The sequence below is a fragment of the Lissotriton vulgaris genome, chromosome 6 (genome assembly GCF_964263255.1).
Source record: "Lissotriton vulgaris chromosome 6, aLisVul1.2, whole genome shotgun sequence".
In the NCBI taxonomy this organism is placed as follows: Eukaryota; Metazoa; Chordata; class Amphibia; order Caudata; family Salamandridae; genus Lissotriton; species Lissotriton vulgaris.
The window spans coordinates 81678235-81702386 of record NC_141694.1 but is presented as its reverse complement, the minus strand read 5'-3'; the positions used below and the strand labels follow the sequence as shown (position 1 = coordinate 81702386).

Sequence of the window (24152 nt, the reverse complement as noted above, 5' to 3'; positions counted from 1 at the left end):
TGTTTTTAATGTTGGACCGTGGTAGACGAGAATACATTTATGGTCTCACCACGCTTCAATTTTAACTTCACATCCACAATGGCACTGCATTTCTTCCCATACACTTCACGATACATCCGCTCACATCTGTGTGAATAAACTAATGAGGTTTATAAAAACATCCTTGGGGCTCCTCCATCAATAGGGTGGAGTTGTAGCCCTGATAGTCACTAGGTTGACTATCAAAGGAGACCCAGATGATGAAGCATGTCACCTGGAATGGTGAGTGGTGGAAATCCGAAAATGTATTGAATATTATTTCCCAAAAAATGTTGTTTATCATTTTTGGGTAGCCTTGGTGTGATTATACATACGTGTCCGCATATATATGTATAGACCCTGGGATATTGTTGTTGTTTGTATAGTCAATGTGGGGCTGTTTATCCCGGCTGGTCTCAAAACTTGGCCTCTGACCCTACCTAAAACGTGTTGTATTATGTCTGTTCAATATAACCCGACCGAAAATTTTCACTGTTGAATCTAACAACGATATAGGTCCGTAGCAGGCCGGCTCGTTCCTGTTCCCTTTTTTAAATATTGGAACAAGGATAGACTCATACCATGTTGGGATAAAGCCAGCAGAACTAGATGTGTTAAATACTTGCGTCAACAATGGGCCCCATAGTGCAATATTAGCTTTAAAAATATCACGGGGACACCATCCTGCCCTGCTGCTTTTCCACCCGAGCTAGCAGCAATGGCCAGATTTACCTTGCTTAACTCAAATACTAGTGCTTTCCCATGGTCCCTTAACAATGTTCCATGGTCCTCCTTGGAGTCCCTTGACAATATGTCACATTCTGCCTCAGTGCCAACAGTTTCATGTGGCTGTATGGGTGTTTCATCATACAATATCGAGAAGTGCTCTATCCATCTATGTTCTGGGATGACCAACTCAATAGTGGCTAACTCTTTATTTATAAAAAAGGGTGCATTAACTGCCTTCCAGAATGCACTAGAATCTTTGGCAATGGATGCTTCACGGAGGGCTATCCAGGCCTCTACTTTCAGGCTATCTCTTCTACCTTTAGGGCTTGCTTATATGCTTTCCGTGCCTCTCTAATTTTATCCCTATCTTTAACTTCTTTATGTAGGGCATGCTTAAGATTTCTATAGGCCCTAGTACAATCTGGATCGAACCACCCCTTTTTCATAATACACCTTTTCCTGCGGTTTACACTAATGGTAAGTGCCTTCTTTAAGTAATCTGCGATATCAGAAAAACTATCCATAATTTCCTTAGGTGCAGTATTTTCATCCAAACATGCCATAATCGCATTGTGGCAATTTGTTACCACACCAACCATAAAATCTGTGGGTACCACTTTCTCCCAGCTCAGGGTATAACCATTTTGACTAGATAAAGAAATATTTTCCAAAATAGAGTTTGGACTGTTAACTTTACCTGCATTTTGTCTGAATAGCAAAATGCCCACACTCTGAGCAAAATGGTCACCTAATTCAATCTGATGCTGGCAGAAATCATCAACAATTGAACCATAACGATTGGAAACCAAGATAAAATATATTATGGAAAAAGTTCCACGCCTATTAAACGTAGGGCCAAGAGACACAGGGGGACTACTTAAAGTGTTGGCAAAACCCAGATCAAACTCAAATACTAATTCATTTAAACATTCACCATACATTGTATGTGGGAAATGTGAAAAAAGGTCTCCCTATCATAAGTAATTCCACAGTTCCCAGTATCCTACTGTTGACAGAGAGCAGTATTAAAATCCCCCCCAGACTACAATCAAATCTTTGCTCCCTGTCTCCTGCAGCTTATGCAACTGACCACGCATAGCCTTCACAACCCCTTATAATAATCCGTGGGGAACATTGTTGTAATAATTCACAAGTATCACTAGGCAATTTGTGTCTACCATTAATCTAATAATTTGGTAGAAACAATCCTCAAACACCAGATCTATTTTTTCAAAGTTAACTAAATTCAAGACGTATGTGCACAACCCCCCTGTGACGAGGAGGACCCGGACTCGGGCCCTCCAGGCTTACCTTTACCTGTGTCCCCTCTTTTTGCACAGCACACCGATACATGGAAGACGGCAGACGACTGGTACAACCCCACACGGGACCCTGAGGAGCCGTGTTTCTTTAATTGGGCGGAGCTGGACCCTGAGCCCACCCACCTACCGGAGGTAAAGCAATGCCCAAAGCCGACTCAGGTGTGTGTTACACCCGGAGGGAGTGGAGAGTGGTGGCGTGAGGAGGAAGCAGTGTGGCGGACGGAGGACGGAGAACCAAAGAAGAAGATTGCGAGCGAGGAGGAGGTGGGAGAGCAGCGGAGGAGGACGGGAGAGGAGAAGAGCGTGGAACGACGGCAGGAGGAGGCGGGAGAGCAGCGGAGGAGGACGGGAGAGGAGAAGAGCGTAGACCATCGGCTGGAGGAGGCAGGAGAAGAACAGCGGAGGACGGAGGCAAGAGACGAGGAAGGTAGCGAATTACCGACCTGCGGAGCAGAGGGGCGAAAGACCCGAGACGACTGCGACAAGCCGGGAGGCCAACGGGAAGGCGCATCGCCCAGCCACACTTCCCACGAAGTGTGGCTAGAGCAGGTACGGTCACGGTTCACGGGGTGGGCAGGGCGTAAGTGGGGCAAACCCCCGTGAGACGATACACCCGACCATCTGTGCACCAAACTACCACCCTTCACCTTATCGGCACCATAACCTTTGTGAGCACGTGTGGTCCCTCACTTCCCTACCCTAAACAGCTATCTAAATCCTTTGCCTAAATATTGGTTTCTTTCTTTCTGGGGCGGCGTTCCGGACGGGAGTCGAGACGGCAGAAGCAAGGCCTACAACACCCAGGAGGCACCGGGAATCACGGCGGTTTGGAACTGCGAAACAAGCGGCAGAGGACGCCGAAAACCCGCTCCCCTTCTACAGAGTGCCTGTACAGAAGAGACGGCAATATAAAACAATAAAACCCTCGTTACCCAGATCCCCTGTGTCCGTAAGTTTATTCGATAACCCGACCAAAAGCTCACACCCCCATTTGCTCCACCATGTTTGGAAGCTATAGCAGTTGTATGAAGAGTTTTGTAACCATTAATATGTATTGGTTCTATCGCCCAAGTTTCCTGTAAACTAAAAACATCAAATTGCTGGATAAATTGATACCACACGACGTTCTTCACTTTAGATTTTAGACCTGCTACGTTCCAAAACATAAAATTACATCTGCCCTTTCCTCTAACGACTATGTTGGGTACCATACTTTCTTCTGTACTCGGCATTGGGCTGTTGCCCATCATTAAAGTGGACACAACATCTGGGGTTACAATATTCCCGATGCTAGCGGTCAATGCCTGATCACCTTCTGATATATCCTGGTGTACTACGATTTCATGTGAACCCAATGAGACTGAGCCCCCTATACCAAGCTCAGCCCTACAATTCGTTGGAACTTTTTCCCTACTATGTGCATTAGATTTCTTAGATATTCCATTTGTATAGATGTTATCAGACCCAATCTGTCAATCCACTTCTTCCAGAGTCGGTAATAAATTAAAGCGGTTAAAAGTGGGTATTCCATAGCTTATACTGTGGGTTATCAACGGTGCGACTTTCCTCTGTACACCACATTCAGACTGGCTGGGTTTATAAAAGTATCCTAGTGGCACAATGTTAATCTGGTCTGTCCGAATACACACCCTGCCCAAGATTGACTCAACTAGGTACGGGGTCTTAAAATTCAAGATCACACAATCACCAGCCTGGCCCTTTGGCCCCCTTCCTATCCAGCCCACCCTTCTTGCCATTTTAAACTCACTAAATAGTCTACCTGTTAAATCTGTTCTGCCCCCCAGCCAAAATAACGATTTATTTCTTAAGATTTCCAATGTCTCCACAGTTCCTTTACGCAGCCTAGGAACATTAGCTAGTACCACAGTATAGGGAGTTACTGCCGGAGGTAAATCTATGTATGGCACTTGTCTCTCAAACTCAGGCCCTTCCATTACATTAGACTCTCTACTAGCACTTGGCCCCTCTAACTGATTAGCATTACATCCGTTATGGATAGTTGGCCTAGAACTACTCCCCACATGTCAGTTTCCACTACCAGTCATTGGTTGTGTGCTATGTTTAAGAGTGTGTGAATAAGTACCAGAATTTGAAGGAGTATCCCTCTTTTTTGCATACTGTATAACCTTAGGGTCAGTTAAAAACTCACATTTATTAAGGGCTTTAGTCAGTATATCTTCTATTACTCCCAGTCTTTCACTCAATTTACCTAAGATATCCATGAGGTAAGTATCAAGAGCTTCTAGTTTATTGCTCACTTTTAGGACTTCATTCTGAGTCCGTGCGTCAGAACAACCTAGCCCCTTTTCCCACCCACACATTTTATTATTTGCCGGAGTCCTGCCCATTTTTGGTGCTTTTATTTGTTTTAAACTTGCTATTGCCAAACCCTTTTCACTATTTTCCCTATTCTGCTTTGGGATTTTGTCAGGGTTTCGGGTCGTTTCGGGGCTGGCTGAGGGTCACTCTCTGAGTCAGTATCTACAATATGGTCTGAGATATTTACTACACAACCATTCCTACCTCCTGAGCCGTCTAAACTACTTGGCTTTTCCATTTGGGGGTCAGTTCTTGTGTTAATATTATTCCTGTCACTAGTGGATACAATAGGGCCCTCTGTAATGTTGGTTTTATCTGGATTCATAGCCTCTTCTACATTTAGGATTTTCTTTTCAACTGCACCCATTGCACCAGTCACGTAATTTAATAGGGGTAGGCAGGGCCCTTCCCCCGTTTTACTCTGCTTCTTCTTTGGCGGGGCAGTTGATGTTTTTGCTTTCCCCATACTAGTCTGAGTATAAAGTAGGCAAGTTAAAACAATTAATTCCACCAATTAGTCCCGCACAAGTCCCTGAAGGAGTCCAACATGGGCAGGAACTCTTCAATAAGTTCTCACTTCAAACGTGATGATCATATGCACAGTACCTTCTGCAAAGATGTCAGGACGAACAGCCAAGAGCCGTGGCCCAGCCCAGCCTCTTCCGACCGATGACGGGCAAGGATGGGCCCACCCTTGGCCCGTTGCCTGCGCTGCGGGAGCCCTAGCCTGCCTGTGCTATATGCGCCGGCTTGGGGCGCAGGTGGAGCTGGTCCGCTATGCCCCCTGGGACTTGCAGTTCTGGGGCAGTCCGGGGGAGTCATGGGAGTCGTGGCAGAGATGGCAGCCCAGCAGAGATGCGGTGTAGCAAAGATTGCAGCCCAACGAAGATGCTGCGAGATTCAATTGACAGGGCGGCCCAGTACAGACAAGTCAGTAAAGATGCACTTTGTCTTCAGCTTGAACCTGCAGTCGGGTGGGAAAAAGCGGGCAGTAGATCAGACTCGGTCGCTCATCCTCCTTTTTAGCGCTAAAAACGCTGCCGTTGAGTCTGGAGAGTGAAATCAGGGTAGAGCACAACTTTTGCATTCACCACAGCCAAACTTTCGGATTTTCCACAGCGAAAGAACAATACACATGTGCCTGTTGCAGGAGGTGATCCAGTTTGCAAAAATGTAAGAGGCGTACCATCACTTGATGCAGCGGGGCCCCTGGCGATGCAGCTGTACCGGCACTCCATGGGCATGCTCAAGAGCACAGAATTTGGTGGGGACTTCCGGGCCCACCACCTCCTGCAGCCAATCTTCCAGATAAATCAGCAGGGAGTCCCTTTCGACCCTCTCGGGCAGGCCTACAGTACCAATATTATTCCTAACGCTCCCGGGCCTCCTGGTCATCTAGCCAGGCTGCCAGGGTCCGAGACTACACCTCAATAGCTGTGATGCGGTCTTTCGAGGATTAGGCGTTGGGGCCAGAGGCTGCACTGTACCTTCCTGCGAATGGACCCTCTATGGCAGCTTCTGTGAATCTTAACGAATAAGTCTATTTTACCTTCCAAGCGTTCGCCAGAAGAGTCAGTAGCAGCTAGCAGTGCCTCAAACTTTCCGTCCATATAAGCCCTGTCCCTGGTCACAGCACCCTACTTTATCCCCTCCTGGGGGGCGCTGGTTGCGGCATCCTCCTTGGATCGCTACGAGCACCCCATGATGCCTCCAATAAAGCGGAAGGGAGCACAAAGCGCTAACACATCAATGTGGGGCAGGCTATGTGGAGATCCGAGTAGGCGTCTCGCAAGAAGAGCCCAGAACCATGAAAGTGTCCAATGTTGCAAGGAAGTACACAGGGTGACAGTGTGAGCAATCCATAAATACATGGAACCTAACAGAAGTCCAGCCAATCTTTCCTCCAATAGCTAATATGTGGAGGAGTGCAGTCGATCATGCATTTCAATAGCGTCACCCAAGAAGGGAGAATGTCAAACTCCCCAGCATCACTCCACAAGCCCTCCTGCAAACCCAAAGAACAGAGATGTTGTTGTGGGGCATACAAGGAGGCAAGGGAAACAACTCAGCAGACGCCACGTTCTCCTCAACAGTAAACAAGTGCGCCCCCGTAAGGACCAAAGTCATCAACACATCACAATTTCCAGGGTTCACTGTCTGTTAAAAATAAAAGCTCCAGAGCACAAAAAGGCACTTACCCTCGGATCCAGGGTCCCACAGGGGCAGCACAGGCCATAGAACTAGGCCCCTTTAAGAGCCAAAGGAAGGATTTTAAGAGCAGGAGCGTGACTCCCACAAGCAGTGCGGGGGCGCTGTCACATGAAACAAGGCCTTAGACCTTCCATGAGTCAATGCAGGTCCCGGAAAGTTCCCCCTGCAAAGCGAAGATAGGGAGCAACGTTTTTCTCTCCTTTGTAGCATCGTTCACAACGGCAGTGCTCAGTGTGGGCCCGCCTACATGGCCGTGGTCGGGCCTGGCCGTGGCCCTCACATACAGCGCACCAACCTCCAGGCCAGATAATCCTTAACCTTTTTTGTCTATGAATAAACCAATGCAAAGTAAAAACCTGTGATAAAAAAGATTACTCTTGATAAAGATTTCCATGTGAACAATTGTTGCTAGTTAATACTCAATACCCAGTTCACATGGACACATGGGTCGCTCTTGTGCCTTTTAAATAAAGATAATGCAGCAGAGCAGGAGCCCGATGCATGGGGACCACTGCTCCTTCAGGTTCGGCGGGACGGAGGCAGGGTTGTTTCATTGTAACCCTGGTACGATCTATTACAGACTCCGCAAACCAAGCAGAGCCGGCGCTTTACAGGCTGCCGCAGGCTGCAAACACGGGGGGCGAACATCCTGCCATTCTCCATCCACACCCCGGACTACAACTGGAGGCTTCCCAGGTTCACTACTCGCCCCGGAGACACTACTCCTGTGTTGGCAGGATCGAATGCGGCCAGGCGGTCAAGGTGGCGAGGAGCCGAAGCCGTCCATTTGTTTGAAGATTTCATGTTAATTGACATAGAAAAATACATCAGACATCCAAAATAATCCAAGAAGTGGTACGAGTACCAGGATATGGACATCTGCTCTGACAGTAGACTTGTGGGCTAGAGCATAACTACACTTATAGGTAATGTGGTTTGTTTCTTAGTGGGCTAACATCCTTAGTTCAAGCACAGTACACCTCAATACGGAGGGCTTAAATCAGCCCGCGCAGCCAACCTGCTGAAGTAAACGGTGACATGCGCCACATGGCCGATCACCAATTAACCTCCATGTGTGCCTTCGGTGCTTCACGGTTAATCACTCTGCACTGCATATGTGATATCACATCCAACCCTTTCCTAGGTGGGATAAATAACAGGGTACGGATTCCCAAGCTCTTCAACCCCACTATATTGTCTTGGGCTCAGTGGCGTAGCAAGGAGGGGGCGGTTCGCCCTTGGTGGCATGAGTTTTGGGGGCTGCGGCCTCGGTCCCCGCTCTTAGGTGCGGCCCTGCGGATCGCCTGTCGCAGTACTCTCCAGCACCAACACCCCCCCTCATGCAGCCACCGGGCGGCAAATGCAGTGACCGCCGCAGGTGGCACAGCAGCTAGGTACGCCACTGCGTGGGCTTTAAAACTGGCTTCACTCTCCCTGTTTGATGTTTTCGCCCCCAATTTCGAAGTTTTGTTCGAGCTTTCTTCTGCACGTGTGCACCATTCACATAGACAGAACAATCCTTTTTGGCAGAGAAAGAAAATTCAGTTACAGAAGACTTTCATATCCCTCTCACATCTGTAAATGCTCCATTACCGCCTTATAAAAGGCATTTTTAGGTGGAGCCTAGTGCAGCGCGCATGCGCTGCTCTAAGAGAGGGCCTCTTGGAAGCATTCCAGACTTCCAAGAGACTTCTCAGTGTGGGTCGGACTCCTACCAACCATTGCATTGGCCTTTCCGTGTGGCTTTAAAAAATTAAAGCACGCGAATGGCCAAAGGCGGGGGTATGTCCGTCTTTTCTATGAAGGTTCACTCCCATGGCCTATGGGTCTTATGAGCGGGCAGCAGCCCGCAGTGTGCCTGCTGCATTCCTTACACTCCTTGCAGCGCGCACACGCACCACTCGAGGGCTTGTTTTTTCTAGCTTTGCACCATCGGCCATCTTGGGTGTCACCTCCTCTTGTTTAAGAATGCTAAACTTTAACTCAGCGCGGTGCCCATTTTTTAAATTTTTATTTGCAGTTTCAAAGCTGTATATTCATTTCCAGCAGCTTCAAAACTGCAGCTGCCTATTTGTACGCTTCTTCCACATCTTCATCTATGGCTGGCCTCAGCCTCTTCCTCTTTGCCTCCACACCCACAGAGGCCACAGTGATCAGCCACAGAGCTGGGCTCTGACCTGCCCACCTTCCCTCTTCCCCAGCAGCAGCTGATCAGCAGCCCACAACACCAGAACCAGTTGTGTGGCTGGCAGGAACTCCGGACAGTAAGTATTGCATTTACCCCCATGCTGTTTTTAAAAAAAAAAAATTATTTCATGTTTTTTGGCTTAGTATTCGCCGCAACAAATAAAATCATGTTCCTGAATGCTGAAGTCTGCAGCTCAAGCCGTGGTGCCACATCCACTGCCGATGTGTTGCTTTTTTTCCTTTGTTCAAGGTTGCAACATATCATTTCCTGCCTGACTTTAACGTGGCCACAGGATCAGTGAGCAAATTGCGTATATTGTCTGCCTTTCTGGCCTCTTACCAAGCCCGGTCATGTGGTTCTAGAGCCCAGAAGCGAGCGAGGGCTGCAAAGAAGTAAAGAAATGAGTGGGCCCTGCTTGGTGTGTCACCAAAGAGTTGAATAAACAGTTTCCCACGGCAATAATGGTGAAATAAACCTCTTATCTTTCATATATGGTAGTTGCGCTGTATGTAGCAAAGAATGCAATATAACAGTGATTTTCCTATTTTTTTTGTACTGGCAGGAGATTAAATTCCGGTCATGCCGGTATACATTCGGCCTGGTGGCAACCCTACTGTAAGATTGATGTGAGAGAGCGAAAAGGACAGATGTCGAATTTATGCCAGTACCTAGTCCTAGAACATTTGCTGCCCTCGGATGAATTCCCAAGTACTTCTATTAGCTCCCCCCATCTCTTGCCAGAATGTAGACACATGACACCGTCACAACTTTGTTCTTTGGCAAGCAAGCGCAAACAATACAGCAATCTACCTGTTTAGCATGTACAGCATTTCCTTATTTAGGTTCCTCAGCACAAGGTATCCAGGTGACCCGGATTTGTAGGGGGCAGTCCTGGTTTTTCGCCATCATTCTGGCAAATGGCAGTACATTTAGCAAGTATTTTAGCGACAATCGAGTGAACATAGAAAATTTGTCATGAGCTTCTGTGCAGAATACGTTTGAAGCCCTCTACAGAAAACAATTAACAGAGAAAATCTTGTGTGTATAAGTTGCATTTATTTACCCCTTAGTGGGTCATGTTCGATTTCTACATTGGTGTTCTGTGCCCCTCCATTGATGCAAACTTGTAGTCTTGCTTCTGTGTTTCAGCAATGTCTCTGTTTTTTTCAACTTCTGATCACCCTACATTTAAAATAATGCACTTTGCAAGCAACATGTGGACTCACAGCTTCTTACAAGTAAACAGATCTCTGTTGACACCACTCAATCCTTTCAGCTTTCTACACTAACGTTTCTACAATGCAGCCTATGTGCTGACAATGTTTTTTTCATTCTTCCTTGCAGGATTATGATTTCTGCTGTATATTCAAGCAGTTTTCAAATGCTTTCTTTCTCCCTCATTTATTGGAATGTATTTATGTACAAGAGAAGTTCTTGCAAAATTGCTCAGCATGACTATGGAAGACTGCTTTGTGTGTTTATATATATATATGGATATATATATATAGAGAGCTACATATATGGTTTTCACATATACGTGATGTGTTTCCGGGGTCCTGCACATAGGCGAGAATATTCATGTGCTTATGACTTTGATGAGGATACCCCTGGAAGAGAACTTCATAAGTGTTTAGCCTCTTGTTTCAAAAGGCTAAACACTTATGAAGTCCCAAATGCGAGACCTATTGGCTATGCCAATGCTTGTTTCTGTAGGCGCCGTGAGTGCAGATTCCCTACTCACTGTTCCGTTAGGCCCCGCCCACTGCGCTAAACTGCCGCATCGCGGCGGAATTGCTGCCGCGGTTAAGGGACATTACTCTGCAAACATAGAATAATTGCTGCGGGGCAGGGCCGGCTATTGGTATGGGCGAGCTGGACCCATGGCTCCAATTTTTAGAGGGGCGTAAGAAGCTGTCATGCAGACAGCAGAGTCCCTGTCACCTGGCTCAAGTGCAACAAGGGCTGTTTTTAAGACCCCATTAGCCTACTTTCTTGCATTTTCATCTCCCACCCCCTGCTGCCACACACTATTAACCCCCCTCCAAGGAACAACTTGTTCCCAGCATGAGATGCTAATTTGTGCATAATTTAAATGAGTGAGGGATGGTGCAGAGATGTGTTCAGAGCTCAGTCATTACTCTGATGCAAGCCTGGGGTTGAGCTCAGAACACAAAAGGGACTCCCCACTGCCTCATTTTATTCACCAGCAGCGAGGGCACCACATTTCTTCCCACCCAGGGCTCTACCCTGGCAAAGCCCAACTGCTGCAGGGGATTCACGTTTAGCTAACCAGCATGTCGTTGTCCTTTTGTGCCTTAAAAAGTCACTTCTCGAATGTCCATCCCATGTCACGCACCCACCATACGGCCAAAACCTCTGCAGCCTTGGATTATACTTTTGTCTTTTTTCAACTTTTTTCTCATATCACCCTTCACGGAGGGGCTTGATACAGCAAAAACAGCAATTTCGCGTTAATGCAGATGGTTTCCCTCATACGTTGGTATGCAGGACTGAACAACCATGAGATTATATTACAAAACGTAGGTCTGAGAGCGCACCTTGGGCAAAATGATATACCAAACATAATTGATAAGTATGGACAAAGGCCATTGGATGCCAACTTTAAAATGCTTATACTCTTAATGCTTGATCACCATGACAATGTCAGACTGAAGGCATGGATCGATATTTCGGCCAATATATAACAAGCATTGCTAAATGCATTAGGTTTCGCCTATGGGATTAATAATAAGTTAGGAGGTGTGGGGGCAGTGTATTAGTGCAAGGAGAATGGTGTGAGTGGTCTTGGTGCAGGGCGAGTGGTGCACGAATGAAGTGCGCGGTATAAGTGCCTCAATGCATGGTGACTGGTGTGTGTTCCGTGCAGAATGAGCTTTGTGTGGGTGTACAGGGTGAATAATGTGCCCCTGTACAAGTTAAGAGGAGTGCGAGTACAGGGCGAGCGGTATGTCAATTGTATAAGTGCGTTTTGGGTTCAGGTGAGAGGAGTAGGTGAAGGGTGAGAGGAATACGAGTGCTGGGTGAGAGGTATGTAGATGGTGTGTGACTGCAGAATCAGCATTGTGAGGAAATGGTGGGTGAGTGTGCAGGATGAGAGGTGTGTGAGAGTAGGCGAAAGGTATGCAAGTGTTGTGTAGGCATGTCAGCTGCGTAACTATAAAACGATCCAGTATATAACCCGCTCGTTATGAATGTGGAATCAAAATGTGAACAATCACTAAAGGTTACTGGATCTCAAAGGTACAAAACGAGGCAAAGCGGTGCTAGGCCATAATATGAAGCTGGCACCCTGGCCTTTTGCAGTAGGCATGATGCGGTAGTATTGTGATTAGATATTAAAACTCAGGGTCATAACGTGAGGCAAAGACATGCTCCTTAAGAAAATGGACTAAAAACTGTCTACCGTACACAAAAAAGGTAGTTAAGTGGTCACAGTCTCTTTAAGAACCTTGTAAATTGCCAGGTTTGCCCACACCTAAAATAGCTCTCATTCCAATTGAATTCGGTATGCATGGTGTGGCAGCATTAACAGGAGGTACGCGTTGCCATGACAGTGGCTGAGGACTCAGTGAACATCTGGCCTATACTGTGATATTTTCTTGTGGCCTGTGCTTGTGTGCTGATCCTGGAACAGAAAAGATGCAGGGCAGCATGGAGGAAACGCAGGAAGCACCTAATTTTCTTTTTATTAAACTTCTCTTTATTCAGAGTTACATAGAATAGGTACAACATACGTTGCTACATCAGGAAAATATAAGCGGTAATACAATTGAAGGAACATCCCTCCGTCCAAGTGTGGGCTCGGCTGATGATCGCACTGAAGCGCTCCCTTCTTAGCACCACTTGTAACTACTTCGGCCTCTTGGTGAGCGAGAAGAAGGCTGTGGTGGCACTGGCCACGCGCATGGAGGTGTACCGCTATTTGGATGATGGCTACGAGATCCTGCTGAGTGTACAGTGGCGGCCCAATGGGGCGAGCTGAGCCTGTGCTACAAGGTAGGGAGTGAGCTTATTTTAGTTTGCGTCAGTTGGGTGCAGACTAACTAATCCACTGTACATCCGGTAACCCTAACATATCTACCCTGACTGGTCTGTAAAATACAGAATCTCCCCCTATACAGAATTTCCTCCACCAGCACTGCAGTGGAGTTGAAGTTAGTCTCCTGATGTCGCTTTAGTGCGCCTGCTGCCTGACTCCAGGATAGCAGCAGTTTCACAAGGGCTGAGTCGAGATGGTTGTCATTGAAGTGGTGCATGGGAGTTGGGAAAAGGGGTGGGGGAACAACATGAGGGACGGAAACACATTGTGGAGATCCATTCAGTCAGCAGAAAGTAAAAAAACAAGCCCAAGGCAAGTGCTGTGCAGGCTTAAGCGTATAAAAATAAAGTCCCACAAAGCGGATGAAAACAGTTCTTGGACCACGGAAGACTGGGAAGAGAAAGAGAGGAGTGGTAACATGAACTACTATGCTGCAGTTAATAGAAATGGAGGAAAAGTAAGTGACAAGCACAAGAACCAATAAAAAGCAAGGTGGTGGGTTGTAAACCCCTTATAAGATTTATATTAACAATAGATTTCACGAGCACAGCGGGCAGGCGAAGCTTAAAAGGAGATCAACATTGGACCCTAGCTCCTACAGGCTAATAGCACTCCTGGGTATAGAGGGTAAGTACGTTACAAATCTGCTGCTGAAAGATTTGGTGTTGTGGGCAGCCAGTTTAATTTAATCCCTTTTAACCAATCTGGTCAGCCTTGCCATGCTAATAGATACATCAAATGCAAAGAAACTTCCTGTTTGAGGCATGTGTGCTGTAGATACACATGCTTTGCATACTCCTGCCATCTAGTGTTGGTTCTGTATTTTTGCAAGTTGTTTTTCTGCAAAGAAGTCTTTCCAGTCAAGAGGTAAGGTGACTCCTCCTTTCGGTGATAGTGCACATGGGCAGCGACTTCATTCTGAGATTGTTTTTTTCCGCCATCGGGTTTGAACATGTATCACTGCGCTCCAGTTCAAAACCGTTCTTCGGGTACCCCTCGTGCGCAATCCACTCTACCCTCGACAGTATTCTTTCATACGCGTTTCCACTTCTCCACGTATCGTTTCGGTCAACAATTCCTTCATTTTCGATCGAAAACTTTGTGGGCAATCTTTGTACCTGACCTCTTTGGTCCGGTCTTCTGTCAATGGAACGGACTCTGTTTAAATTCTGTCCTTGGTGCCCCGCTGAGTATCCTCGCACTGACTCACATAAAGTGTGTAACTTGTGCTTGTCTCCGGAGCACAAGAAGACGACTCCGCCGCTTGTAAATTGTTTTGGTCCAAAAAGATCGACGGGCTTGATGTTGTGAAATGCAACATCAGAGTATTCAACACACTCCAGATCTCTTCAGTGAAGAATCCGATCATGAAGACATCGAAGCGTCAGCGGCAGAAGAAGAAGAGAAGGTATCTCGGTTCCAGAGTCGGGTTCAGAACTCGAGATAGACATGGAGTCTGAATATGTGCCTCTGGGACAGGGTGCCGTGAGGACAGATGACCCCTTGCCCCTTATGCCCCTACTCAAAACTCATAAGGCTTCGGCACCACCTCTGCCTTCTGGCCAAGTACGGCACCGAGACGATGTTTCCAAGGCCCTGCCTTCCGGATCGGCACCGAAACAGATAGTCAAGCCTGCCGGCTCGGGACCGAGTCGACCAAAATCCTCTTCGGATCCAAAACTTTCCAGTTCGAAACCCAAAGCTGGGTCGAAGCCGAAATCCTCCACACCAAAACAAAAGCATGCTTCAGAGTCGAAACCTTCCGCTGCTAAAAGCAAGTCCATCCCAGCATCGAAACCTTTGGTGCCGAAATCAAAGACAGCTTCTTTGAACCTTTCGATTCTAATTTAGGCATTGTTCTTCCCAAACTGGATCCCAAACAAAAGAAAATTTATATCAATCCTGATACAGGACATATTTATGCTAAATCTCCAGTTAAACACAAGCTTCCTGCGGAGGATTCTTGCTATAAGATTCCTTTAAAGAAGAAGAAAGATGTGGCTACAAGCCCTTTTTATCCTGCTCCACTATCCCCTCCACTTCCACCCTTTTCTCCACATTTAGATCCTCTACACATTACAACTCAGGGATCTCCACTTTCACAGCCTGAAGAGGGACATATTGATGAGGAACATATTCATTTACCGATAGACCCATGGAAGGATTACACCATTGGCTATCCATGAGACAATGACTCAGACCTTTAGCCTGCAAAGCCTTCACCACCTGATGATAATGTGGCCTAATCAGGAACTCATTGTTAGAGCAGCAGAGTACCATGGCTTAGCGTTAAATAAAGAGTCATTAGAAGAAGGCATTTTATTTGAGAAACTGGGGTCCACTCACATGTCAAGTCAGACACTCCCTATGCTGAAGGGCATGATGGGGCATGCAGATGACATTTTCAAAGACCCTGTGCGAGCAGGCATTTTGACTCCTAAAGTCGATAACAAATATAAACCTTCGCCATCTGATCCTACCTTTTTTAAAGGTCAGCGCCTCTTGACTCCCTTGTAGTGTCCAGCGCTCGCAAAAGAGCTAGATAAAGAATCTAAGCTCATAGATGCTTCAGGGAATTGTGTAGCCACTCAAGCTGCTAATTACTGGCGCATCACAAATACACAAGGCCTGCTAGCTAGATACGACAGGGCACACTGGGATGAGATGGAGGAACTGCTCCAATATCTTCCAGAAGAACACAAAAACAAAGCAAAAGATTTAGTTCAAGAGGGCAAACTCATTTCTAACTTGTCTGTTAGATGTGCTATAGATGCTGCTGACACCACTGCTAGGGAGATAAATACCAGCATTCTCCTCAGAAGGCATGCATGGCTTAGGATTTCAGGCTTGAAACCTGAGGTTCAATAATTTATTTTAAACATCCCCTTTGACTTTGTGTATGAAGGGCATCTGGGTCAAGTGAGGGTCCTTATCCTTATTGGACTCCAACTGAGCGAGAGACGGATGAGACCTGATCAAGGCTACCACCAGCAGAATAATAAGGACCTTCACTTGACACAAATGCCCTTCATACACGCAGATATTCTAGAGAATCTGCATTTTGGCTGTATATCCATCCCCACTATCCTGAAGAAGACACGCCTTGACGCTTACCACAGTTTGCGCAACATACGGGGTCGAAACGTCGATACATCCTATATGTCTACACAATGCTTATGATCACAGCTTAATTTGCAAAAGGATCCTGGAGCATATGTGCGAAAATCATAAGGACAAAACAGAAATGTCACCCTTCTCTATTTAATTGCGCGTTCATTGTTGTTCTGTATATAGTGTACTGTCTATATCACTAATCACCTCATGTCACTTTTTTCCACAAGTCACTCAAACCCCGTTTTTTCAACTGGATTTATGTATTGTGACAGCCTTGAATATTTGTTATTCTTTAAAAATATCAGTTGAAATCTCAAATTGGTGTGTGTTATATCCCTTTCTTTCCTAAAAATCATTGATATGTGTTACATGTAAACTATATGTGTCGTGAACATTTAAAAGAAATTGAGATTCCGGACAGAACCATTTGCTTGGCTTAATACTTATACCCAGGTTCTGAGGGACACCGGGTCGCCCCATTATTTATTCTAATGATCTCTGAAAAGCTGTACCATGGTCCACACACATTTACTACATGCTAATGTGTGGATGTGTTAGCACGCCAACAAGTCAATGTAGGACAAGCAGTGCTAAAGACACTTTTTCAGACAACTGCAACATCTACTGGTTAGCCACTGCTTTGAAAGAACATTGCTATATAGTCTGTGCTAAGCATATAGTCTGAGCACACATGCCTCATACGGATTATGTTACTCACCCAGTAAGCACCTGTTCTTGGCATTTAGAGCTGTAGATTCATATACGCCCTCCTACCTCCCCGGACACCTGTAGTTGTTGCAGTTCTCTTTATTTACATTAAATCTGCATGGACATCTGTTTACTACACTCACTTACTCCATTCTCACCTTCTTACGGGAAAACAATCTGACAGTGAAGTCAATGCCCATGCGCACTGTCACCGAAAGGAGGAGTCACCTTACCTTGTGACTGGAAAGACTTCTTCTAAGAAAAACAACTTGCAAACATCCGTACCGAACACTAGATGGCAGGAGTATGCAAAGCATGTGAAGCTACAGCGCTACATGCCCAGAACAGATGCTTACTGGGTAAGTAACATAATCCTTCTACACCTGCTTCATTGATTTTAGTGCAGCTTTTAACTAGGTAAGTAGAAAAGTACTCTTGCAAAATCTAGCAGCTTGGAATATCCCAGAACACCTTATCCAGGCGATATAAATTCTTTTTTCATCAATCTGGGAGAGGGTGAAAGTAGGGGGAATCAGTCGCCATCTGCAAAGAGCTACATAAATTCAGGTCTAAAGCAATGATATGTATTAGCACCTCTTTTGTTCATACTGTACACAGAAGATCGAAGTCGCCAATTGGACACGGTTGAGTTCCACCTGCCCAGGCGACATTGTGTTATTAAATCAAATAGTGGTGGGTCTACAGAAGCTCCTAAATATATTAGTAGCCCTTTATTGCAGGAACACCATACAAACATAAAATATAACAAAACTAAAATAGTTGTTTTTAACCCTTTCGATGCTGATGACGAGCTCAGCTCGTCATCACCCACGGGTGTCGTGTGCTGATGACGAGCTGAGCTCGTCATGGTGCCACTAAAATGGCATTTTCCAGCACAGGGGGGGGGAAACGCCCAGCAGCCATGTGGTTAAAGACAGATAGTCAAAAGCAGATATTCTCCATTTGTTACTCTTCTCCGATGGCTTTTGACTTGAGGCAGTATCTCCCAGTCTCAAAAACACAATGGATTTAGGCCCAGATCTCTGTACAGGGGTGAATGTTTGACATTGTTCAGCATTCTGTCCATCAACTGTTGTTTTTGCATTTGTCACCCGAGTGGGACGGGTATGCCCAGACGTGGGTCCAGTGTTCTCCATGCCACTGGAGGCAAGCTAGCCTGGATGATGAGGGGTAAAACCCCAAAGCCGGTCCAAGGATGCTTGTTTCTGGTCCAGGATGGACCTGACAGTTCGGGCTGGACTGACTGATTTGCATATGGCTGGGTTTAAACTTGAATGGCATGTGGAGCAAACAAATGATGGATTTAGGCCCAGATCTCTGTACTGGGGTTAATGTTTGACATTGTTCAGCATTTTGTCCATCAATTGTTCTTTTTGCATGTCCTAGATTACATTGTCCAAGTGGTATTGAGCTCCTCATGTCATGGAATCATTTATATTGGAATTGCAGTCACCTGAGATTATCCAGTGAAAATAATTTATTGGAGACTAGTGATCATAGTGCTGATGTTTTGTTTCTTTAGTTTAGCTGATGGGTTTATGTACTTGTGGATTCATAGTAAATGGGTTACTGGCGGACCCGATTCTTGGTTTTTTATTAAAATTGCTATCATCGATGGGTTATTAATCTCTATTTCAGTTACTTTAAAGAGGTAAATAGTTGGTATATTGACAGCAAGACCCCCTCTGGCATGGACCATTCTGTTTTTTTGTGTACTAAAGTGTAAAATTCGATGTATAATGGAAGTGGATGTGGAATCTCACTTTGTTTCCTACATACAGAGTAGGTTTTGGGAAAAAACAAAGGAAGTGGCCTGTGAGTCTTGGCTTATTTTATTGATGCCGCCTACATTCCATGAAGGAGGGTTATGTTAGAGGTTGTTTTGCACTGTACCAAGTGAGTTGACTGCAACAAAGTTATTACATGTAATTGTTTAGCTGCTTGATTCAACATGCCTGGGAGCCAATTCCAGCAGACACCATGAGAGTCCTTCTCTGCCATTTGAATCATCTTGCAGTATCTACTGGTTCTAAAGTCTCTGATGATTGTGATCAAATGGGAGTTCAAGATGGTTGTTTGCAGCATATCATTTGTATTTCTAGCTATTGAAGAACTGCTTGGTGCATTACATTTTGTTATCGTGTTCTTGTAGGACCACTAGGTAACGTTCTGTGTATCCTCTGTTACAGTGATTTCCCAATTACAGAAGATTTGACTTTTTGAAATGATAAATGATGTGATGTCTTGAGTTGCCCAAGTAACTAGAGTGACTTGATTTTTTGTTTGAGAGCTGCATGGCTGAAACTGGATGGCTGCGAAATGAGTAGAGTTAGGGAGCCTTAAATCTTCATGTGCTGCCAATAAGTTTGCAATGTTGGTTCTATTTAGGATGTTGGACTGACGTCTTGATAGATGTTAAGGTCGAAATCGGGTGATTGAAGTGGGCTTAGTTATAGAGGGTGCAGAAAGCTATTGGTCAGTATCAACAATAGTTAAGATCTTATTTCAGGCTTCTTGAGAACAGTGTTGCAGTGGTAATTGCGCAGAAGTCAATGATTCATGTTCCTTTACTTGATTCACACCTTGTATGTTGTGTGTGGGTATCTGCAACTGACGGAACAAGCATGTATAAGATGATGGGTTGTGTGCCTTTGATGTTGTTGCCCATTGGGGATGGTGTGAAGAGGTATGAGGTTGTGATATAGGTAGTCTTTTACCGTGAGAGGTTAGGGTGATATTATTTGGTCCAGAATTCTTGTTTTACTTTAGTGGGTTTTGTTCCTGCTCTGTGTTTGAAGATGGGCAAGGGACTCGAGGCAGTTCTCAGAAGTGATTCTTGTTGGAAGTAGGGTATGTCTAATGAGCAGGGTTGATCTCATCTGAAACCCCCAACCTCCACATTAACCCATCCGTACCCAAGCTATGTTAGTTTGTTTTTACTCTCCATATTTGAGTATGATTGCTTACGAGAATGTTGGTTGCGGTTAATTATTGATTAAAGTTTTATGGAACCAATCTTTTTATTAAGGCGAGTCAGAATAAGGGGGCGTGGCTTGCGCGCCGCTTCTGCATGGCGGACTGCGCTTGAGCTCCGAGGCGAGTTCTCCCGTCGGGCTGATTTATCCGTTCCCCGACTGCCCCTGTGAGCGGAAAAGGCAGCCTGCAACAGCGGAATGTGAGGGGAGCTGTTTGCTGAGGTTTTCCTGCTGCTTTTGACACCGGCTGCATGTTTTGTATCTGACGCTCGTTTTCCTCACGGATGGCCGCCATTTCCTTCCCCTGACGCAGTGACATTTTCTCCTCAGGAATGCCAGCTTCGCTACAATGTTGCAGGTCGTGGGGGTTGCCCAGAGAGTTTCTTTTATGATGCCTGCACTTGGTAACGTTTTTGTCTATTTTATGCTATTTTCTTGCTGCTTGGCTGGGAATTAGACTGTCTACGCGCTATTTTTCTCTCAGTGCAACTTTCTCATTCAGGTGTGGAGATTTTTTCCTGCGAACTCCGTGCTGTGCCCTCCTGCATTAATTGTAGCTTTATCATTCTTTGGCTACCTGTCTGCCTTGCATATAAGTCCGCCGCTATTTTATTATAAGTGCCCATTCAGCTCAGTGTGCTGTATTTCTTATTTTGGGCTGAAGGCTGCGCAGTTTTGGCTCTTCTCTCTCCTTCCAGTGGCTATATACTTTTTCTTTGTGGTTACTCCTTCATGGCTACAAGTATGGGTCGCTCCATGAGTAACAAAGACGCTAAAGATGTTGGTACGTCACTGAAAAGACCTAAGGCGGTGTCTCCTACGCCTGAGTCTGCTCAGTCAGACACTACCTCCACGCTGGACACCATCTTAACGCGCCTTAATGAGGTACATGATATTGCGCAGTCCACGAAAACTAACACGGATTTATTACAAGTGGAGGTGTCTGCTATCAGGAATGACTTTAAAGCCCTCTCTCTTCGTGTATCTGCTACGGAATCTCGAATCAGTTGTGCAGAGGATGGTATGCATAAGCAATCCAGATCCCTCAACCACTTGGAGCGCTCAATGGCGGCGTTGCGCAGAGACCTAACTGAGCAGGAGGACCGTAATCGTAGATCTAACCTACGCATTTTTGGGCTGCCGGAGGATTCAGAGAAATCATCTTCATCTATGATAGAGTTCTTATCCCATTGGATTCCGGATACCCTACAAATCTCTTTCCACAGAGACTTTGAGATAGAAAGAGCACACCGTGTTCCAACGTTTCGGTCTAAGACAGCTACCCAGCCAAGAGCAATCATTTTTAAACCATTGAGGCATCAGCATACTGAACTGATTCTCTCTCATATGCGGAAAGCTAAACAAGTCGTCTGGGAAGGTCATCGGATCTCAATTTCTCAGGACTTTGCCAGAGATACGGTTATAAGGAGAAAAGGCTTCCTGAATCTTCGTAAACGTCTTTCTGAGATGGGTATTCCCTTCTCGTTTTCTGGTCCATCGAAATTCCGCATTACTTATAAAGGACGTTCTAAAATTTTTGAGGAACCGGCTGATCTAAATACTTTCCTGGACAACCAGTTGGAGATAGAGATGGAGATTCAAAAAGCGACTTCACAGTCTCCTGGTGCCTCGGGCACTTGAACTGTCTTCTTCTTATCTCTGGATGTATCTCTCTGCATGTTTGGTTCTCTCTTCTCTCCTGTTGTGCTTATGGGCCGACCTTAATGTCCATAAATGGTCATGATATTTTTCTGTTCTTCTTATGTTCACACTCATTTCTGTTCTATCCTTCTTTCTGACATTCATACTTGTCTGTTCCCTTTATCGCTCTCTTTCTAATAGTACCTCTTAGTATCTCTTTAATGTGTTCTTCTCCCCTATTTTACTCCGCTTCTTCAACTTTTCGTTCTTTCTTCTTACTCATTTAATCATTTCTTCTATGCTGCTCTTTTAGTTGTCTTCCATTATTCTTATTTCTCATCTCTGTCATCTTTTCTTTCAACTTATTTCTCCATTTTTTTGATGCTCCTCTCTTTATAGTTACTTTGCTTTTTCTGTAGGGGATTTTTTCTATCCTTCTTTTTTCTCTTTTTTCCTCCTATTCTGATATTTTCCTACTTTTCTTCTCTCACATATATAATGTTTTTTTTTTTATATAGTTATAGTGTATTCATTGAATATGTAGTTATTTTTTTTTTTTTTAGGATATACATATTGCGTGTCATGCATTAATCTACTGTTCATGATTTTCCTCATGGTTTTTTTTCTTATCAGGTTTTCTAATAATATTTAGTAATATAGCTATGTTTCGAGACATTGACTGCTTTATATGTGCTTATACATTATCTCAGTTAGAGTATGCTCATTTACGTTATTAAGCTGCTTGGCGGGACTGTTTTTTGTTTGTTACCAGTTTCTTTTTTCCTGCCATCCGGATATTATAGTTTTTTGGGGCTATTGTTATCAACTGTTTTTTCGACTAGTACGGTCCCTTACTTGCCTTTCCACGTTCTCCCTGATATGCTGTCGACGTCTTAGTGCTATTATATGCAGTTATGAATTGCTTATTCACTATGCAGTTTTCTTTTGTAGGACTTAAATTTTGTTTGCCATGCTGTACTCTAGTGTTCATGCTTTACATCTTGCTGATTATTCTCTTTAGAATTTGTTCTCTTATATTTGGTACTATAACTATGTTTCTCTTTATTAGACTGTTAGCTAAATGTGTTTATGTATTTTATTAGCTATAGTTTACTTATTTATCTTCTTCAGTTGTTGTGTGCTGCTACTTTTGTTTCTTACCAGTTCCCCTATTCCTGTTATTTGGTCACCATATCTCTTTGGGGCTATTGCTATTACCTATTTATTTGCCTAGTACGGGTCCCTTACTCGCCTCTCCACGTTCTCCCTAATATGATGGTGGTCTCTTTTAGGCCTTCCCTCCTGTTTCTTCTCTCCCTCCTTTCTTTTCTCTTTTCTTCTCTTCTCCCTTTCTCTTTTTCTTGGATTCCCCAAATTTACCCGCCTAATGTGGTTCTTTTGTTTGATGATTGGCTCCTTGTAGTTCTGTCGTTGGTCTTGTTTCTGTCACCCATGTTGTTTTTTTCCATTTTTATGTTTTTCCATGCCGGGTTTGAATGTATTATCCCTTAATGTTAAGGGGTTAACTCATCCGGTGAAGAGGTCAAAAATTTTAGATTATTGTAAATCCCTGTCGTCTGATTTGGTTCTTTTTCAAGAGACCAAGCTCACTAACAAAGAAGCGTTGTTTTTGAGGAAGGAATGGGTTTCGGATGTTTGTTGTTCTGATGCCCTGGGTAAACGAAATGGAGTTATTACATTAGTCTCAAAGAATTCTGGGTTATCGCTCCTTTCTTCTGAGCATGACTCTGAGGGTCGTTGGTTATTATCTAAATTGTCGGATGGCCAGCATGATTTGTATGTGATGAATATTTATGCACCTAATATTGATGATTCGTCCTTTTGGAAATCGGTTACCAAAAAACTAAATGACACCCCGCACTCTGGCAATCTTATTGTTGGTGATGATTTCAATTTACCAATGGACCCTCTGTTAGACAGGAATTCTGCATTCCAGTTTCGTCCTCCTAAATCCCACAAACAAATGCTCAACATGTGTTCCATTACTCAGCTTCAAGACATTTGGCGTCTTCATAACCCCACTGGTAGTGATTTCTCTTTCTTCTCTTCGCCTCACTCTTCCTTCTCTCGTATTGACTATCTCTTAGTTCATTCTTCTCTTGTTTCATCTTCTTCTTCTCCGCTTATACATCCTATTTTAATCTCTGATCATGCTGCTGTCACTTTTACTTTATCATCGTTTGCCCCTCGTTCACGAGCTCGCTCGTGGAGATTGAATCCCGAAGTTTTACATGATTCTTCTCAGGTTGCTGAATTCTCTGAAGATATTGATACCTTTTTTCGTGAGAACGAAGGCTCTGTCTCTTCCCCAATTGTTCTATGGGATTCCTTTAAATGTACTTTCCGTGGTCAGGTCATTAAATGTATGTCCAAACGTAATTCGGCTATTAAAAAAGAACTTACGGACTTGTCATCTGAAATAAAGACTTTGGAAGCTTCCTTCAGGCATTCTAAGGATCCGACTTGTTTACAACAAATAAAGTTACTTAAATACAAATATAATACCATTGTTACTAAAAGAGCCTATATTGGGGTACAAGCTCAAAAATCAAAGAAGTTGCTGTTAAAAAATCGAGCTGGGAAAATCTTGGCTGCTACACTAAAATTTCAGGACTCTTCTTTTAAATCCTCGCAGATCTCTTCTATTACTGACCACGCCGGTTCTAAAAAATTCCAAACACAAGAGATACTGGAAGTCTTTCGTGACTTTTATAATAAGTTGTATACTCCCTCTAATCAGTCCTCTTTTGACCAGTGTCAAGCTTTTTTACAATCGGTTCCGATTCAGTCGGTCTCTGATGCTG

At 44.6% G+C, this 24152-nt stretch overlaps 1 protein-coding gene across 2 annotated transcripts in view; it reads left to right on the top strand.

Moving 5' to 3' along the window:
- The window catches only part of LOC147706829 (ATP-binding cassette sub-family C member 10-like), a 1327484-nt gene that overhangs the window by 301949 nt on the left and 1001383 nt on the right, over window positions 1-24152 (top strand). The gene's annotated exons all lie outside the window — the stretch shown is intronic.